The following is an 18,973-nucleotide window of genomic DNA, read 5'->3' as shown; positions in this document are numbered from 1 at the left end:
CACAGAGACCGCCATAAGCAACAGTTTAAAAGAATGCCACAGACTAATCAACCAAACTTTTTGGGTTGGTTTCTCTTTTATAGTCTGCAGGCATTAAATGAAAGAAGTCAGTGTTCCAGCAGAGGGAGACAACGTTTCAGAAAAGGCATTGTAGCAAACCAAAAAAGAAATTTTAAGCGCAGCAGAGTAACCAGCTCACATACCTGTTAGCTCAGGTGAGTTTAAAAGGCTGCTGTTGATAACAAGGGCATTTGCTAAATAGATGGTGTGTGTGCAACAATATACTGAAAGGTCAATTATATTGTGCAGCTTATCTCACCACCTGTAGTTATTTAGGTGAAAGCTCCAAAATGCTTGCCTAATATGTCTGTTTATCCAAAAGGAAGTATAGAGGGAGAGCTAGATAGATAGCATTGCATTACATTACATTACATGGCAATGCAATGCACAGTTGCTGAAGTTGAACCAAAATGAGCTTGTCATCTGGCTTCTGCAACTTTTAACATGAAAAATCCAATGAGGAGAAGAAAAGCAAAGCCAAAGAGTCCATCCCAAAATCCGACAAACAAGCAAAATGAACAAAAAGCATTGAATTCAATTCTTTCTGATTTTAGAAACTGCATTAAAGAAGGGGTGCACCGGTCCTGGAGATACTGCAATACCAGGTCAATGCGTGGAGTGGACAGAGCAAGCTCTTTTTCCATCTCCCTGTTCTAAAAATCAATTTAATATATGGTCCCCAGATAGGGGACGTATCAGATATTAAACTGATAAGAACAGATACTACACTTGATCTTAGCCAAAAGGCCGAGAAGCGATAACCAGAATTGGTTTCCGACTACGGTGCCACCCAAGGATTCTGAAAAGTCCATTTGTGGAGATGGCCACCTGGACTCCCGTTAAGAAGACATGCTGTCAACCTCTAGATCCCTTACATGCCTGCACTTTTCGGCTTGCTGCTGCTGCAATCCACGCGTTTTAGATCTGCATAACTCCACCTCTTTTAGCACAGTACCCTCAACCCCCGGCTGTTCCCACCCGCCTCAACACCGTTGGAAGGGAGGAGAACCAATTAAGGCGGGGGGGGGTGGAACGAGCAGCTGTCTACCCTTAGCAGGAGGGTTGCTGATTAATTACCTCTCCTGCTGCTGCTGCTGCTGGCTGTCCAGCAGCAGACTGAAGGTGGCTGCTGCTGTGCGCAGGTATATTAAGGCTCAGAGCCTATTATGACACGCGCAGCCAGCGTTCCATTGCCACATTCCGTCTACTGCAGGCGGGATACCTGGATGGCTGAATGTCACTGAGAAGCTCACAGAGACCGCCATAAGCAACAGTTTAAAAGAATGCCACAGACTAATCAACCAAACTTTTTGGGTTGGTTTCTCTTTTATAGTCTGCAGGCATTAAATGAAAGAAGTCAGTGTTCCAGCAGAGGGAGACAACGTTTCAGAAAAGGCATTGTAGCCAACCAAAAAAGAAATTTTAAGCGCAGCAGAGTAACCAGCTCACATACCTGTTAGCTCAGGTGAGTTTAAAAGGCTGCTGTTGATAACAAGGGCATTTGCTAAATAGATGGTGTGTGTGCAACAATATACTGAAAGGTCAATTATATTGTGCAGCTTATCTCACCACCTGTAGTTATTTAGGTGAAAGCTCCAAAATGCTTGCCTAATATGTCTGTTTATCCAAAAGGAAGTATAGAGGGAGAGCTAGATAGATAGCATTGCATTACATTACATTACATGGCAATGCAATGCACAGTTGCTGAAGTTGAACCAAAATGAGCTTGTCATCTGGCTTCTGCAACTTTTAACATGAAAAATCCAATGAGGAGAAGAAAAGCAAAGCCAAAGAGTCCATCCCAAAATCCGACAAACAAGCAAAATGAACAAAAAGCATTGAATTCAATTCTTTCTGATTTTAGAAACTGCATTAAAGAAGGGGTGCACCGGTCCTGGAGATACTGCAATACCAGGTCAATGCGTGGAGTGGACAGAGCAAGCTCTTTTTCCATCTCCCTGTTCTAAAAATCCATTTAATATATGGTCCCCAGATAGGGGACGTATCAGATATTAAACTGATAAGAACAGATACTACACTTGATCTTAGCCAAAAGGCCGAGAAGCGATAACCAGAATTGGTTTCCGACTACGGTGCCACCCAAGGATTCTGAAAAGTCCATTTGTGGAGATGGCCACCTGGACTCCCGTTAAGAAGACATGCTGTCAACCTCTAGATCCCTCACATGCCTGCACTTTTCGGCTTGCTGCTGCTGCAATCCACGTGTTTTAGATCTGCATAACTCCACCTCTTTTAGCACAGTACCCTCAACCCCCGGCTGTTCCCACCCGCCTCAACACCGTTGGAAGGGAGGAGAACCAATTAAGGCGGGGGGGGGGGTGGAACGAGCAGCTGTCTACCCTTAGCAGGAGGGTTGCTGATTAATTACCTCTCCTGCTGCTGCTGCTGCTGGCTGTCCAGCAGCAGACTGAAGGTGGCTGCTGCTGTGCGCAGGTATATAAAGGCTCAGAGCCTATTATGACACGCGCAGCCAGCGTTCCATTGCCACATTCCGTCTACTGCAGGCGGGATACCTGGATGGCTGAATGTCACTGAGAAGCTCACAGAGACCGCCATAAGCAACAGTTTAAAAGAATGCCACTGACTAATCAACCAAACTTTTTGGGTTGGTTTCTCTTTTATAGTCTGCAGGCATTAAATGAAAGAAGTCAGTGTTCCAGCAGAGGGAGACAACGTTTCAGAAAAGGCAATGTAGCAAACCAAAAAAGAAATTTTAAGCGCAGCAGAGTAACCAGCTCACATACCTGTTAGCTCAGGTGAGTTTAAAAGGCTGCTGTTGATAACAAGGGCATTTGCTAAATAGATGGTGTGTGTGCAACAATATACTGAAAGGTCAATTATATTGTGCAGCTTATCTCACCACCTGTAGTTATTTAGGTGAAAGCTCCAAAATGCTTGCCTAATATGTCTGTTTATCCAAAAGGAAGTATAGAGGGAGAGCTAGATAGATAGCATTGCATTACATTACATTACATGGCAATGCAATGCACAGTTGCTGAAGTTGAACCAAAATGAGCTTGTCATCTGGCTTCTGCAACTTTTAACATGAAAAATCCAATGAGGAGAAGAAAAGCAAAGCCAAAGAGTCCATCCCAAAATCCGACAAACAAGCAAAATGAACAAAAAGCATTGAATTCAATTCTTTCTGATTTTAGAAACTGCATTAAAGAAGGGGTGCACCGGTCCTGGAGATACTGCAATACCAGGTCAATGCGTGGAGTGGACAGAGCAAGCTCTTTTTCCATCTCCCTGTTCTAAAAATCCATTTAATATATGGTCCCCAGATAGGGGACGTATCAGATATTAAACTGATAAGAACAGATACTACACTTGATCTTAGCCAAAAGGCCGAGAAGCGATAACCAGAATTGGTTTCTGACTACGGTGCCACCCAAGGATTCTGAAAAGTCCATTTGTGGAGATGGCCACCTGGACTCCCGTTAAGAAGACATGCTGTCAACCTCTAGATCCCTCACATGCCTGCACTTTTCGGCTTGCTGCTGCTGCAATCCACGCGTTTTAGATCTGCATAACTCCACCTCTTTTAGCACAGTACCCTCAACCCCCGGCTGTTCCCACCCGCCTCAACACCGTTGGAAGGGAGGAGAACCAATTAAGGCGGGGGGGGGGGGGTGGAACGAGCAGCTGTCTACCCTTAGCAGGAGGGTTGCTGATTAATTACCTCTCCTGCTGCTGCTGCTGCTGGCTGTCCAGCAGCAGACTGAAGGTGGCTGCTGCTGTGCGCAGGTATATAAAGGCTCAGAGCCTATTATGACACGCGCAGCCAGCGTTCCATTGCCACATTCCGTCTACTGCAGGCGGGATACCTGGATGGCTGAATGTCACTGAGAAGCTCACAGAGACCGCCATAAGCAACAGTTTAAAAGAATGCCACAGACTAATCAACCAAACTTTTTGGGTTGGTTTCTCTTTTATAGTCTGCAGGCATTAAATGAAAGAAGTCAGTGTTCCAGCAGAGGGAGACAACTTTTCAGAAAAGGCATTGTAGCAAACCAAAAAAGAAATTTTAAGCGCAGCAGAGTAACCAGCTCACATACCTGTTAGCTCAGGTGAGTTTAAAAGGCTGCTGTTGATAACAAGGGCATTTGCTAAATAGATGGTGTGTGTGCAACAATATACTGAAAGGTCAATTATATTGTGCAGCTTATCTCACCACCTGTAGTTATTTAGGTGAAAGCTCCAAAATGCTTGCCTAATATGTCTGTTTATCCAAAAGGAAGTATAGAGGGAGAGCTAGATAGATAGCATTGCATTACATTACATTACATGGCAATGCAATGCACAGTTGCTGAAGTTGAACCAAAATGAGCTTGTCATCTGGCTTCTGCAACTTTTAACATGAAAAATCCAATGAGGAGAAGAAAAGCAAAGCCAAAGAGTCCATCCCAAAATCCGACAAACAAGCAAAATGAACAAAAAGCATTGAATTCAATTCTTTCTGATTTTAGAAACTGCATTAAAGAAGGGGTGCACCGGTCCTGGAGATACTGCAATACCAGGTCAATGCGTGGAGTGGACAGAGCAAGCTCTTTTTCCATCTCCCTGTTCTAAAAATCCATTTAATATATGGTCCCCAGATAGGGGACGTATCAGATATTAAACTGATAAGAACAGATACTACACTTGATCTTAGCCAAAAGGCCGAGAAGCGATAACCAGAATTGGTTTCCGACTACGGTGCCACCCAAGGATTCTGAAAAGTCCATTTGTGGAGATGGCCACCTGGACTCCCGTTAAGAAGACATGCTGTCAACCTCTAGATCCCTCACATGCCTGCACTTTTCGGCTTGCTGCTGCTGCAATCCACGTGTTTTAGATCTGCATAACTCCACCTCTTTTAGCACAGTACCCTCAACCCCCGGCTGTTCCCACCCGCCTCAACACCGTTGGAAGGGAGGAGAACCAATTAAGGCGGGGGGGGGGTGGAACGAGCAGCTGTCTACCCTTAGCAGGAGGGTTGCTGATTAATTACCTCTCCTGCTGCTGCTGCTGCTGGCTGTCCAGCAGCAGACTGAAGGTGGCTGCTGCTGTGCGCAGGTATATAAAGGCTCAGAGCCTATTATGACACGCGCAGCCAGCGTTCCATTGCCACATTCCGTCTACTGCAGGCGGGATACCTGGATGGCTGAATGTCACTGAGAAGCTCACAGAGACCGCCATAAGCAACAGTTTAAAAGAATGCCACTGACTAATCAACCAAACTTTTTGGGTTGGTTTCTCTTTTATAGTCTGCAGGCATTAAATGAAAGAAGTCAGTGTTCCAGCAGAGGGAGACAACGTTTCAGAAAAGGCATTGTAGCAAACCAAAAAAGAAATTTTAAGCGCAGCAGAGTAACCAGCTCACATACCTGTTAGCTCAGGTGAGTTTAAAAGGCTGCTGTTGATAACAAGGGCATTTGCTAAATAGATGGTGTGTGTGCAACAATATACTGAAAGGTCAATTATATTGTGCAGCTTATCTCACCACCTGTAGTTATTTAGGTGAAAGCTCCAAAATGCTTGCCTAATATGTCTGTTTATCCAAAAGGAAGTATAGAGGGAGAGCTAGATAGATAGCATTGCATTACATTACATTACATGGCAATGCAATGCACAGTTGCTGAAGTTGAACCAAAATGAGCTTGTCATCTGGCTTCTGCAACTTTTAACATGAAAAATCCAATGAGGAGAAGAAAAGCAAAGCCAAAGAGTCCATCCCAAAATCCGACAAACAAGCAAAATGAACAAAAAGCATTGAATTCAATTCTTTCTGATTTTAGAAACTGCATTAAAGAAGGGGTGCACCGGTCCTGGAGATACTGCAATACCAGGTCAATGCGTGGAGTGGACAGAGCAAGCTCTTTTTCCATCTCCCTGTTCTAAAAATCCATTTAATATATGGTCCCCAGATAGGGGACGTATCAGATATTAAACTGATAAGAACAGATACTACACTTGATCTTAGCCAAAAGGCCGAGAAGCGATAACCAGAATTGGTTTCTGACTACGGTGCCACCCAAGGATTCTGAAAAGTCCATTTGTGGAGATGGCCACCTGGACTCCCGTTAAGAAGACATGCTGTCAACCTCTAGATCCCTCACATGCCTGCACTTTTCGGCTTGCTGCTGCTGCAATCCACGCGTTTTAGATCTGCATAACTCCACCTCTTTTAGCACAGTACCCTCAACCCCCGGCTGTTCCCACCCGCCTCAACACCGTTGGAAGGGAGGAGAACCAATTAAGGCGGGGGGGGGGGGGTGGAACGAGCAGCTGTCTACCCTTAGCAGGAGGGTTGCTGATTAATTACCTCTCCTGCTGCTGCTGCTGCTGGCTGTCCAGCAGCAGACTGAAGGTGGCTGCTGCTGTGCGCAGGTATATAAAGGCTCAGAGCCTATTATGACACGCGCAGCCAGCGTTCCATTGCCACATTCCGTCTACTGCAGGCGGGATACCTGGATGGCTGAATGTCACTGAGAAGCTCACAGAGACCGCCATAAGCAACAGTTTAAAAGAATGCCACAGACTAATCAACCAAACTTTTTGGGTTGGTTTCTCTTTTATAGTCTGCAGGCATTAAATGAAAGAAGTCAGTGTTCCAGCAGAGGGAGACAACTTTTCAGAAAAGGCATTGTAGCAAACCAAAAAAGAAATTTTAAGCGCAGCAGAGTAACCAGCTCACATACCTGTTAGCTCAGGTGAGTTTAAAAGGCTGCTGTTGATAACAAGGGCATTTGCTAAATAGATGGTGTGTGTGCAACAATATACTGAAAGGTCAATTATATTGTGCAGCTTATCTCACCACCTGTAGTTATTTAGGTGAAAGCTCCAAAATGCTTGCCTAATATGTCTGTTTATCCAAAAGGAAGTATAGAGGGAGAGCTAGATAGATAGCATTGCATTACATTACATTACATGGCAATGCAATGCACAGTTGCTGAAGTTGAACCAAAATGAGCTTGTCATCTGGCTTCTGCAACTTTTAACATGAAAAATCCAATGAGGAGAAGAAAAGCAAAGCCAAAGAGTCCATCCCAAAATCCGACAAACAAGCAAAATGAACAAAAAGCATTGAATTCAATTCTTTCTGATTTTAGAAACTGCATTAAAGAAGGGGTGCACCGGTCCTGGAGATACTGCAATACCAGGTCAATGCGTGGAGTGGACAGAGCAAGCTCTTTTTCCATCTCCCTGTTCTAAAAATCCATTTAATATATGGTCCCCAGATAGGGGACGTATCAGATATTAAACTGATAAGAACAGATACTACACTTGATCTTAGCCAAAAGGCCGAGAAGCGATAACCAGAATTGGTTTTCCGACTACGGTGCCACCCAAGGATTCTGAAAAGTCCATTTGTGGAGATGGCCACCTGGACTCCCGTTAAGAAGACATGCTGTCAACCTCTAGATCCCTCACATGCCTGCACTTTTCGGCTTGCTGCTGCTGCAATCCACGCGTTTTAGATCTGCATAACTCCACCTCTTTTAGCACAGTACCCTCAACCCCCGGCTGTTCCCACCCGCCTCAACACCGTTGGAAGGGAGGAGAACCAATTAAGGCGGGGGGGGGGGGTGGAACGAGCAGCTGTCTACCCTTAGCAGGAGGGTTGCTGATTAATTACCTCTCCTGCTGCTGCTGCTGCTGGCTGTCCAGCAGCAGACTGAAGGTGGCTGCTGCTGTGCGCAGGTATATTAAGGCTCAGAGCCTATTATGACACGCGCAGCCAGCGTTCCATTGCCACATTCCGTCTACTGCAGGCGGGATACCTGGATGGCTGAATGTCACTGAGAAGCTCACAGAGACCGCCATAAGCAACAGTTTAAAAGAATGCCACAGACTAATCAACCAAACTTTTTGGGTTGGTTTCTCTTTTATAGTCTGCAGGCATTAAATGAAAGAAGTCAGTGTTCCAGCAGAGGGAGACAACGTTTCAGAAAAGGCATTGTAGCAAACCAAAAAAGAAATTTTAAGCGCAGCAGAGTAACCAGCTCACATACCTGTTAGCTCAGGTGAGTTTAAAAGGCTGCTGTTGATAACAAGGGCATTTGCTAAATAGATGGTGTGTGTGCAACAATATACTGAAAGGTCAATTATATTGTGCAGCTTATCTCACCACCTGTAGTTATTTAGGTGAAAGCTCCAAAATGCTTGCCTAATATGTCTGTTTATCCAAAAGGAAGTATAGAGGGAGAGCTAGATAGATAGCATTGCATTACATTACATTACATGGCAATGCAATGCACAGTTGCTGAAGTTGAACCAAAATGAGCTTGTCATCTGGCTTCTGCAACTTTTAACATGAAAAATCCAATGAGGAGAAGAAAAGCAAAGCCAAAGAGTCCATCCCAAAATCCGACAAACAAGCAAAATGAACAAAAAGCATTGAATTCAATTCTTTCTGATTTTAGAAACTGCATTAAAGAAGGGGTGCACCGGTCCTGGAGATACTGCAATACCAGGTCAATGCGTGGAGTGGACAGAGCAAGCTCTTTTTCCATCTCCCTGTTCTAAAAATCCATTTAATATATGGTCCCCAGATAGGGGACGTATCAGATATTAAACTGATAAGAACAGATACTACACTTGATCTTAGCCAAAAGGCTGAGAAGCGATAACCAGAATTGGTTTCCGACTACGGTGCCACCCAAGGATTCTGAAAAGTCCATTTGTGGAGATGGCCACCTGGACTCCCATTAAGAAGACATGCTGTCAACCTCTAGATCCCTCACATGCCTGCACTTTTCGGCTTGCTGCTGCTGCAATCCACGCGTTTTAGATCTGCATAACTCCACCTCTTTTAGCACAGTACCCTCAACCCCCGGCTGTTCCCACCCGCCTCAACACCGTTGGAAGGGAGGAGAACCAATTAAGGCGGGGGGGGGTGGAACGAGCAGCTGTCTACCCTTAGCAGGAGGGTTGCTGATTAATTACCTCTCCTGCTGCTGCTGCTGCTGGCTGTCCAGCAGCAGACTGAAGGTGGCTGCTGCTGTGCGCAGGTATATAAAGGCTCAGAGCCTATTATGACACGCGCAGCCAGCGTTCCATTGCCACATTCCGTCTACTGCAGGCGGGATACCTGGATGGCTGAATGTCACTGAGAAGCTCACAGAGACCGCCATAAGCAACAGTTTAAAAGAATGCCACAGACTAATCAACCAAACTTTTTGGGTTGGTTTCTCTTTTATAGTCTGCAGGCATTAAATGAAAGAAGTCAGTGTTCCAGCAGAGGGAGACAACGTTTCAGAAAAGGCATTGTAGCAAACCAAAAAAGAAATTTTAAGCGCAGCAGAGTAACCAGCTCACATACCTGTTAGCTCAGGTGAGTTTAAAAGGCTGCTGTTGATAACAAGGGCATTTGCTAAATAGATGGTGTGTGTGCAACAATATACTGAAAGGTCAATTATATTGTGCAGCTTATCTCACCACCTGTAGTTATTTAGGTGAAAGCTCCAAAATGCTTGCCTAATATGTCTGTTTATCCAAAAGGAAGTATAGAGGGAGAGCTAGATAGATAGCATTGCATTACATTACATTACATGGCAATGCAATGCACAGTTGCTGAAGTTGAACCAAAATGAGCTTGTCATCTGGCTTCTGCAACTTTTAACATGAAAAATCCAATGAGAAGAAGAAAAGCAAAGCCAAAGAGTCCATCCCAAAATCCGACAAACAAGCAAAATGAACAAAAAGCATTGAATTCAATTCTTTCTGATTTTAGAAACTGCATTAAAGAAGGGGTGCACCGGTCCTGGAGATACTGCAATACCAGGTCAATGCGTGGAGTGGACAGAGCAAGCTCTTTTTCCATCTCCCTGTTCTAAAAATCCATTTAATATATGGTCCCCAGATAGGGGACGTATCAGATATTAAACTGATAAGAACAGATACTACACTTGATCTTAGCCAAAAGGCCGAGAAGCGATAACCAGAATTGGTTTCCGACTACGGTGCCACCCAAGGATTCTGAAAAGTCCATTTGTGGAGATGGCCACCTGGACTCCCGTTAAGAAGACATGCTGTCAACCTCTAGATCCCTCACATGCCTGCACTTTTCGGCTTGCTGCTGCTGCAATCCACGCGTTATAGATCTGCATAACTCCACCTCTTTTAGCACAGTACCCTCAACCCCCGGCTGTTCCCACCCGCCTCAACACCGTTGGAAGGGAGGAGAACCAATTAAGGCGGGGGGGGGGTGGAACGAGCAGCTGTCTACCCTTAGCAGGAGGGTTGCTGATTAATTACCTCTCCTGCTGCTGCTGCTGCTGGCTGTCCAGCAGCAGACTGAAGGTGGCTGCTGCTGTGCGCAGGTATATAAAGGCTCAGAGCCTATTATGACACGCGCAGCCAGCGTTCCATTGCCACATTCCGTCTACTGCAGGCGGGATACCTGGATGGCTGAATGTCACTGAGAAGCTCACAGAGACCGCCATAAGCAACAGTTTAAAAGAATGCCACAGACTAATCAACCAAACTTTTTGGGTTGGTTTCTCTTTTATAGTCTGCAGGCATTAAATGAAAGAAGTCAGTGTTCCAGCAGAGGGAGACAACGTTTCAGAAAAGGCATTGTAGCAAACCAAAAAAGAAATTTTAAGCGCAGCAGAGTAACCAGCTCACATACCTGTTAGCTCAGGTGAGTTTAAAAGGCTGCTGTTGATAACAAGGGCATTTGCTAAATAGATGGTGTGTGTGCAACAATATACTGAAAGGTCAATTATATTGTGCAGCTTATCTCACCACCTGTAGTTATTTAGGTGAAAGCTCCAAAATGCTTGCCTAATATGTCTGTTTATCCAAAAGGAAGTATAGAGGGAGAGCTAGATAGATAGCATTGCATTACATTACATTACATGGCAATGCAATGCACAGTTGCTGAAGTTGAACCAAAATGAGCTTGTCATCTGGCTTCTGCAACTTTTAACATGAAAAATCCAATGAGGAGAAGAAAAGCAAAGCCAAAGAGTCCATCCCAAAATCTGACAAACAAGCAAAATGAACAAAAAGCATTGAATTCAATTCTTTCTGATTATAGAAACTGCATTAAAGAAGGGGTGCACCGGTCCTGGAGATACTGCAATACCAGGTCAATGCGTGGAGTGGACAGAGCAAGCTCTTTTTCCATCTCCCTGTTCTAAAAATCCATTTAATATATGGTCCCCAGATAGGGGACGTATCAGATATTAAACTGATAAGAACAGATACTACACTTGATCTTAGCCAAAAGGCCGAGAAGCGATAACCAGAATTGGTTTCCGACTACGGTGCCACCCAAGGATTCTGAAAAGTCCATTTGTGGAGATGGCCACCTGGACTCCCGTTAAGAAGACATGCTGTCAACCTCTAGATCCCTCACATGCCTGCACTTTTCGGCTTGCTGCTGCTGCAATCCACGCGTTTTAGATCTGCATAACTCCACCTCTTTTAGCACAGTACCCTCAACCCCCGGCTGTTCCCACCCGCCTCAACACCGTTGGAAGGGAGGAGAACCAATTAAGGCGGGGGGGGGGGGTGGAACGAGCAGCTGTCTACCCTTAGCAGGAGGGTTGCTGATTAATTACCTCTCCTGCTGCTGCTGCTGCTGGCTGTCCAGCAGCAGACTGAAGGTGGCTGCTGCTGTGCGCAGGTATATAAAGGCTCAGAGCCTATTATGACACGCGCAGCCAGCGTTCCATTGCCACATTCCGTCTACTGCAGGCGGGATACCTGGATGGCTGAATGTCACTGAGAAGCTCACAGAGACCGCCATAAGCAACAGTTTAAAAGAATGCCACTGACTAATCAACCAAACTTTTTGGGTTGGTTTCTCTTTTATAGTCTGCAGGCATTAAATGAAAGAAGTCAGTGTTCCAGCAGAGGGAGACAACGTTTCAGAAAAGGCATTGTAGCAAACCAAAAAAGAAATTTTAAGCGCAGCAGAGTAACCAGCTCACATACCTGTTAGCTCAGGCGAGTTTAAAAGGCTGCAGTTGATAACAAGGGCATTTGCTAAATAGATGGTGTGTGTGCAACAATATACTGAAAGGTCAATTATATTGTGCAGCTTATCTCACCACCTGTAGTTATTTAGGTGAAAGCTCCAAAATGCTTGCCTAATATGTCTGTTTATCCAAAAGGAAGTATAGAGGGAGAGCTAGATAGATAGCATTGCATTACATTACATTACATGGCAATGCAATGCACAGTTGATGAAGTTGAACCAAAATGAGCTTGTCATCTGGCTTCTGCAACTTTTAACATGAAAAATCCAATGAGGAGAAGAAAAGCAAAGCCAAAGAGTCCATCCCAAAATCCGACAAACAAGCAAAATGAACAAAAAGCATTGAATTCAATTCTTTCTGATTTTAGAAACTGCATTAAAGAAGGGGTGCACCGGTCCTGGAGATACTGCAATACCAGGTCAATGCGTGGAGTGGACAGAGCAAGCTCTTTTTCCATCTCCCTGTTCTAAAAATCCATTTAATATATGGTCCCCAGATAGGGGACGTATCAGATATTAAACTGATAAGAACAGATACTACACTTGATCTTAGCCAAAAGGCCGAGAAGCGATAACCAGAATTGGTTTCCGACTACGGTGCCACCCAAGGATTCTGAAAAGTCCATTTGTGGAGATGGCCACCTGGACTCCCGTTAAGAAGACATGCTGTCAACCTCTAGATACCTCACATGCCTGCACTTTTCGGCTTGCTGCTGCTGCAATCCACGCGTTTTAGATCTGCATAACTCCACCTCTTTTAGCACAGTACCCTCAACCCCCGGCTGTTCCCACCCGCCTCAACACCGTTGGAAGGGAGGAGAACCAATTAAGGCGGGGGGGGGGGGTGGAACGAGCAGCTGTCTACCCTTAGCAGGAGGGTTGCTGATTAATTACCTCTCCTGCTGCTGCTGCTGCTGGCTGTCCAGCAGCAGACTGAAGGTGGCTGCTGCTGTGCGCAGGTATATAAAGGCTCAGAGCCTATTATGACACGCGCAGCCAGCGTTCCATTGCCACATTCCGTCTACTGCAGGCGGGATACCTGGATGGCTGAATGTCACTGAGAAGCTCACAGAGACCGCCATAAGCAACAGTTTAAAAGAATGCCACAGACTAATCAACCAAACTTTTTGGGTTGGTTTCTCTTTTATAGTCTGCAGGCATTAAATGAAAGAAGTCAGTGTTCCAGCAGAGGGAGACAACGTTTCAGAAAAGGCATTGTAGCAAACCAAAAAAGAAATTTTAAGCGCAGCAGAGTAACCAGCTCACATACCTGTTAGCTCAGGTGAGTTTAAAAGGCTGCTGTTGATAACAAGGGCATTTGCTAAATAGATGGTGTGTGTGCAACAATATACTGAAAGGTCAATTATATTGTGCAGCTTATCTCACCACCTGTAGTTATTTAGGTGAAAGCTCCAAAATGCTTGCCTAATATGTCTGTTTATCCAAAAGGAAGTATAGAGGGAGAGCTAGATAGATAGCATTGCATTACATTACATTACATGGCAATGCAATGCACAGTTGCTGAAGTTGAACCAAAATGAGCTTGTCATCTGGCTTCTGCAACTTTTAACATGAAAAATCCAATGAGGAGAAGAAAAGCAAAGCCAAAGAGTCCATCCCAAAATCCGACAAACAAGCAAAATGAACAAAAAGCATTGAATTCAATTCTTTCTGATTTTAGAAACTGCATTAAAGAAGGGGTGCACCGGTCCTGGAGATACTGCAATACCAGGTCAATGCGTGGAGTGGACAGAGCAAGCTCTTTTTCCATCTCCCTGTTCTAAAAATCCATTTAATATATGGTCCCCAGATAGGGGACGTATCAGATATTAAACTGATAAGAACAGATACTACACTTGATCTTAGCCAAAAGGCCGAGAAGCGATAACCAGAATTGGTTTCCGACTACGGTGCCACCCAAGGATTCTGAAAAGTCCATTTGTGGAGATGGCCACCTGGACTCCCGTTAAGAAGACATGCTGTCAACCTCTAGATCCCTCACATGCCTGCACTTTTCGGCTTGCTGCTGCTGCAATCCACGCGTTTTAGATCTGCATAACTCCACCTCTTTTAGCACAGTACCCTCAACCCCCGGCTGTTCCCACCCGCCTCAACACCGTTGGAAGGGAGGAGAACCAATTAAGGCGGGGGGGGGGGGATGGAACGAGCAGCTGTCTACCCTTAGCAGGAGGGTTGCTGATTAATTACATCTCCTGCTGCTGCTGCTGCTGGCTGTCCAGCAGCAGACTGAAGGTGGCTGCTGCTGTGCGCAGGTATATAAAGGCTCAGAGCCTATTATGACACGCGCAGCCAGCGTTCCATTGCCACATTCCGTCTACTGCAGGCGGGATACCTGGATGGCTGAATGTCACTGAGAAGCTCACAGAGACCGCCATAAGCAACAGTTTAAAAGAATGCCACAGACTAATCAACCAAACTTTTTGGGTTGGTTTCTCTTTTATAGTCTGCAGGCATTAAATGAAAGAAGTCAGTGTTCCAGCAGAGGGAGACAACGTTTCAGAAAAGGCATTGTAGCAAACCAAAAAAGAAATTTTAAGCGCAGCAGAGTAACCAGCTCACATACCTGTTAGCTCAGGTGAGTTTAAAAGGCTGCTGTTGATAACAAGGGCATTTGCTAAATAGATGGTGTGTGTGCAACAATATACTGAAAGGTCAATTATATTGTGCAGCTTATCTCACCACCTGTAGTTATTTAGGTGAAAGCTCCAAAATGCTTGCCTAATATGTCTGTTTATCCAAAAGGAAGTATAGAGGGAGAGCTAGATAGATAGCATTGCATTACATTACATTACATGGCAATGCAATGCACAGTTGCTGAAGTTGAACCAAAATGAGCTTGTCATCTGGCTTCTGCAACTTTTAACATGAAAAATCCAATGAGGAGAAGAAAAGCAAAGCCAAAGAGTCCATCCCAAAATCCGACAAACAAGCAAAATGAACAAAAAGCATTGAATTCAATTCTTTCTGATTTTAGAAACTGCATTAAAGAAGGGGTGCACCGGTCCTGGAGATACTGCAATACCAGGTCAATGCGTGGAGTGGACAGAGCAAGCTCTTTTTCCATCTCCCTGTTCTAAAAATCCATTTAATATATGGTCCCCAGATAGGGGACGTATCAGATATTAAACTGATAAGAACAGATTTTTTATTTTTTTTTTTAATTTGGCTATCCCCTGCAGAGGGATAAAACCGTTTATTAAAACTTTAACAAATTACAAGCATAATTAGACAAATACCAAACGTTAAAAGACAAATGAAATTTACAAAACAAAAAAATACAAAGATTTTAAATAATTAGGTTCCATTGGTCAACAAGCCATTTTTTGGAAATATGTACATTCTTCTTTTTGTCAATTAAATAATAAGTATACATTTCACATAAACATAAACTTAAAACATCATTCACTGATAAAACATCTTGTTTAAAAATAGCAATGTTGCGCGCTTTCCAGAGAGATGACTTGGCGCAGTTCACTGTCTTCCAAGCCATTGTGTACTGGTCCATTGTGGGGCATTCCATAAGTCCGTATAGCACAGTTTTATATGTAAAGTCCTTGAGGTCTGCCACCCTTTCCAGTAGGGGGAGCAGTCTTCTCCAGAAATCCTTTGCAAAATTACATGTCCATAATAGATGTTCCACCGTTTCCTCTTCTTGGCATCCGGCTCTTGGGCAGATGGCAGACCTCACAAATCCTCTTCTGTATTGGAATGCCCGGCAAGGAAGACAGCGGTGCATGCAACTCCAAGCCAGATCTCTCTGTTCATTAAAAAGATAAAAAACGTTAATCATTTTCCAGATAGACATAGATTTGTCATCATCATATCTGTCAACATTACATATTTCCTCACTTTTACGTATTTCTTTAATTAGTTTCTTACTATTTCTTAATTCCTCTATTTTCTTAGTCCCTAAATTAAAATCGGACACTATTTTCCTTAAAATCTCATAATGCGTCGACAAATTAAAAGCATGGGGCACAGATATATTAACTTCATACCATCCAAACTTTCTCATAAAAAATCCTGTATTAAAACGCATAAAAAAGGACCAATAGTGATTCTTAAAAAGGGCATTAAAACAGTAAACGAACAGATGGATTAAAAGAAACCTATTAAAATCTGGAAAATCTTTACCACCTTTTACTTTTGATTTCATCACGATTTCTCTTTTCAGCTTTTCCATTTTTGAGTTCCAAAAGAAGGTAAAACAGGTTTTGGTTATCTTTTTTAAAACATTAACAGGCGGGGGGAAAACCATGCTAAGATACAATAAAAGAGGTAAAATCACCATCTTTAAAACCAATACTTTACCCTCCATTGTAAGTCTCCTCATGTTCCACATACATATTTTCGTATTTACTTTCTGTGTAACTGTTTCCCAACTATTATAACCATCATTATTTTCAGTGAATGATATACCTAAAATGGAAATGGATTCGGAGACATTAATTGGTACATCACGTAAAATCATCCCCCCAACACTTAAAATGTTACACTTATTAAAATTGATTTTAAAACCAGAAGCTAGACAAAAGGATTGCACTTGATGGAGAGTGGCCGTAAGTGATGGTGCATCTGTACACAAGACCGCCACGTCATCCATGTAGCCTACAACCTTGGCCTCCAAACCACCTCTTCCAGGCAGAGGGACACCGCATATCTGTTTATTTTGGCGTATTGCACATAACATTGGTTCCAGTGCACAGATAAACAGTAGGGGGGACAGAGGGCATCCCTGTTTCACCCCTGACCGTAAAAATAACTCTTGTGTCTTAAAACCATTCACTAAAATCTTACTTGTACAATCCTTGTAAAATGCTTTAAGCGATAGTAAAAACCCTTCTGGTATGCCCATTTTCTCTAAAACTTTAAAAAGATAAAAGTGTGAGACACGGTCAAATGCTTTTTCAAAATCAATAGATAAAATCGCCATTTTCCCCTTTCTGTCTTTCACATCCTCAATACAGTCTTTCACTAAATTCAGATTGTCCCATATACTGCGCCCCGGCACCCCACACACTTGATTAGAATGAATAACTTTGCTGATGACTTCTTTTAGACGATTTGCACAAATTTTAGCCATTATTTTATAGTCACAATTTAAAAGTGTTATTGGTCTCCAGTTTTCTAATTTTGATTTATCACCTTTTTTGTATAGGAGGGAGACTTCACCTTTCTTCCAGGAATTTAATAAAACCTTATTATTAAAAACCTCAGTAAACAAATAAAACAAATCATCTTTTAAAATATCATAAAAACATACATAAAATTCTATTGGGATGCCATCAGGACCAGGGACCTTTCCAGTTTTAAAACTTTTAATAGTTTTTAACACTTCTTGTTCCGTTAAAACTTGGGATAAAAACTCTTGGGATGCGGGATCTAAAACAGCTGTTAGTCCTTGCAGCGAATCATCCATTAATTTATTATCTATATTTTTTCCATTAAAAAGATTAGAAAAAAAAACCTCAACTTTACCCAGCATATTTTTTATATTATTCTCACCATCTATATGGTCAATTATCACTTTTTCTTTTTTATTTTTCCTAAAAAAATATCTGGAACACTTTTCATTTTCTTCTATATGTTGTACTCTAGAACGAAAAATTATCTCTTTTCCTTTTTGTTCTAGCCATTTTGAAATCTCTTCTTTTAAGTTTGAAATATCAAGTTGTACATCTATCCCATTGTCTCTGAGCTTAAATAATGTTTGTAGGCGGGTATTTAAAATTCTATATTCTTCATATTTTTCTTTGGCTCTACATATACTCTTTTTAATAAAAAAGTCTTTTATTTTTACTTTCATTCTATCCCACCATACACTCATAGTCTCATTTGTTTTTTTCCCTTTTCTACATTTCCTATAAAACTCAATAAAATCTGATAAAATCTGCGGGTCGGTTAAAAGGGATACGTTCATTTTCCAGCTTTTCTTACCACATTTTTTGTTGTCATTTACTTTTATGGTAAAGGATAAAAGTTTATGGTCTGAAAATATATTAGTTAAAACTTCACATTTGGCAGGTATTGTTTTATCTGAACCAAAAATAAAATCAATCCTAGAGCTACAATTAGCATTGCTCCAAGTGAAACCGGCGTCCTCTGGGCTGTCACTATGACACTCTTTATATATGTCTATCAATTTAGCATCTTTGACTATATCATGTAGCATACCTGAGGTTTTATCGTAGTTCCTGCTTACAGAGCTGGAGCGCCGGTTTTCACCTTTTAAAACACAATTAAAATCCCCTGCTAAGATAAAAGGTTCAGAGTTATTAATAAATAAAGGTAAAAGATCAAGCATTTCGGCTCTTTCATTTTTCTCTGGGGATCCATAAAAATTTAAAAACTGCCATCTAATACCATCAATAAAAGCTTTCACTAATAAAATACGACCTGGTAAAATTTCCTGAATAAAATCAATTAAAACGTTCCCTTTAAAAAGTATGGCTACACCCGCTGATCCTGCAGCATTCGATCCGGACCAGACAGATGGCCCACACTTCCACTCATCTTTATATTTTTGATATGACATTTCATGTGGGATATTACATTCTTGCAGAAAAAATACAGATGCAGTAAAACACGTAAAAAAATTAAAAAGAGCAGTTCTTCTCGTGTTAGATTTTATGCCTCTCACGTTGAGGGAAATACCTTTGAGTTCAGCCATCATTAGAAAATGTAGAAATTTTACTTAGGTAACTAAGAGCAACGGATTTACCTGTCCGATGAACCTGATCAGACCACTGGGCTTGCGCCTCCCTCCTCATCTGATAGTATCGTCACGAGAGTCTCCGTGGAGGAGGAAAGATTACCACATTTATATAAACCCGACGCTACACTGGCATAGCTCGGAGGGCTGGCTGGCAGAACCCGCTGGGTCTCCATTGGCTGGCC

At 42.8% G+C, this 18,973-nt stretch overlaps 12 non-coding genes across 12 annotated transcripts; all 12 read right to left on the bottom strand.

The window, feature by feature from the left end:
• Positions 1–628: 628 nt before the first annotated feature.
• Positions 629–819, bottom strand: LOC141199731 (U2 spliceosomal RNA). Its single transcript, XR_012271475.1, has one exon. It is a non-coding gene; the product is annotated as a U2 spliceosomal RNA (small nuclear RNA).
• Positions 820–1,938: 1,119 nt separating this feature from the next.
• LOC141199508 (U2 spliceosomal RNA) lies at positions 1,939–2,129 on the bottom strand. Its single transcript, XR_012271258.1, has one exon. It is a non-coding gene; the product is annotated as a U2 spliceosomal RNA (small nuclear RNA).
• A 1,121-nt stretch (positions 2,130–3,250) lies between these two features.
• On the bottom strand, positions 3,251–3,441 carry LOC141199495 (U2 spliceosomal RNA). Its single transcript, XR_012271246.1, has one exon. It is a non-coding gene; the product is annotated as a U2 spliceosomal RNA (small nuclear RNA).
• A 1,123-nt stretch (positions 3,442–4,564) lies between these two features.
• Positions 4,565–4,755, bottom strand: LOC141199484 (U2 spliceosomal RNA). Its single transcript, XR_012271235.1, has one exon. It is a non-coding gene; the product is annotated as a U2 spliceosomal RNA (small nuclear RNA).
• Positions 4,756–5,875: 1,120 nt separating this feature from the next.
• LOC141199473 (U2 spliceosomal RNA) lies at positions 5,876–6,066 on the bottom strand. Its single transcript, XR_012271224.1, has one exon. It is a non-coding gene; the product is annotated as a U2 spliceosomal RNA (small nuclear RNA).
• A 1,123-nt stretch (positions 6,067–7,189) lies between these two features.
• On the bottom strand, positions 7,190–7,380 carry LOC141199462 (U2 spliceosomal RNA). The gene has a single exon (XR_012271213.1). It is a non-coding gene; the product is annotated as a U2 spliceosomal RNA (small nuclear RNA).
• A 1,123-nt stretch (positions 7,381–8,503) lies between these two features.
• LOC141200338 (U2 spliceosomal RNA) lies at positions 8,504–8,694 on the bottom strand. The gene has a single exon (XR_012272061.1). It is a non-coding gene; the product is annotated as a U2 spliceosomal RNA (small nuclear RNA).
• A 1,119-nt stretch (positions 8,695–9,813) lies between these two features.
• Positions 9,814–10,004, bottom strand: LOC141199450 (U2 spliceosomal RNA). Its single transcript, XR_012271202.1, has one exon. It is a non-coding gene; the product is annotated as a U2 spliceosomal RNA (small nuclear RNA).
• A 1,120-nt stretch (positions 10,005–11,124) lies between these two features.
• Positions 11,125–11,315, bottom strand: LOC141199439 (U2 spliceosomal RNA). The gene has a single exon (XR_012271191.1). It is a non-coding gene; the product is annotated as a U2 spliceosomal RNA (small nuclear RNA).
• A 1,122-nt stretch (positions 11,316–12,437) lies between these two features.
• LOC141199428 (U2 spliceosomal RNA) lies at positions 12,438–12,628 on the bottom strand. Its single transcript, XR_012271180.1, has one exon. It is a non-coding gene; the product is annotated as a U2 spliceosomal RNA (small nuclear RNA).
• Positions 12,629–13,750: 1,122 nt separating this feature from the next.
• LOC141199417 (U2 spliceosomal RNA) lies at positions 13,751–13,941 on the bottom strand. The gene has a single exon (XR_012271169.1). It is a non-coding gene; the product is annotated as a U2 spliceosomal RNA (small nuclear RNA).
• A 1,123-nt stretch (positions 13,942–15,064) lies between these two features.
• On the bottom strand, positions 15,065–15,261 carry LOC141200854 (U2 spliceosomal RNA). Its single transcript, XR_012272556.1, has one exon. It is a non-coding gene; the product is annotated as a U2 spliceosomal RNA (small nuclear RNA).
• Between the last annotated feature and the right edge of the window lie 3,712 nt (positions 15,262–18,973).

The sequence above is a fragment of the Phyllobates terribilis genome, unplaced genomic scaffold (genome assembly GCF_046119375.1).
Source record: "Phyllobates terribilis strain yellow unplaced genomic scaffold, ASM4611937v1 Scaffold_108__1_contigs__length_5656254, whole genome shotgun sequence".
Lineage (NCBI taxonomy): Eukaryota > Metazoa > Chordata > Amphibia > Anura > Dendrobatidae > Phyllobates > Phyllobates terribilis.
This window is presented reverse-complemented; position numbering and strand designations above follow the sequence as displayed.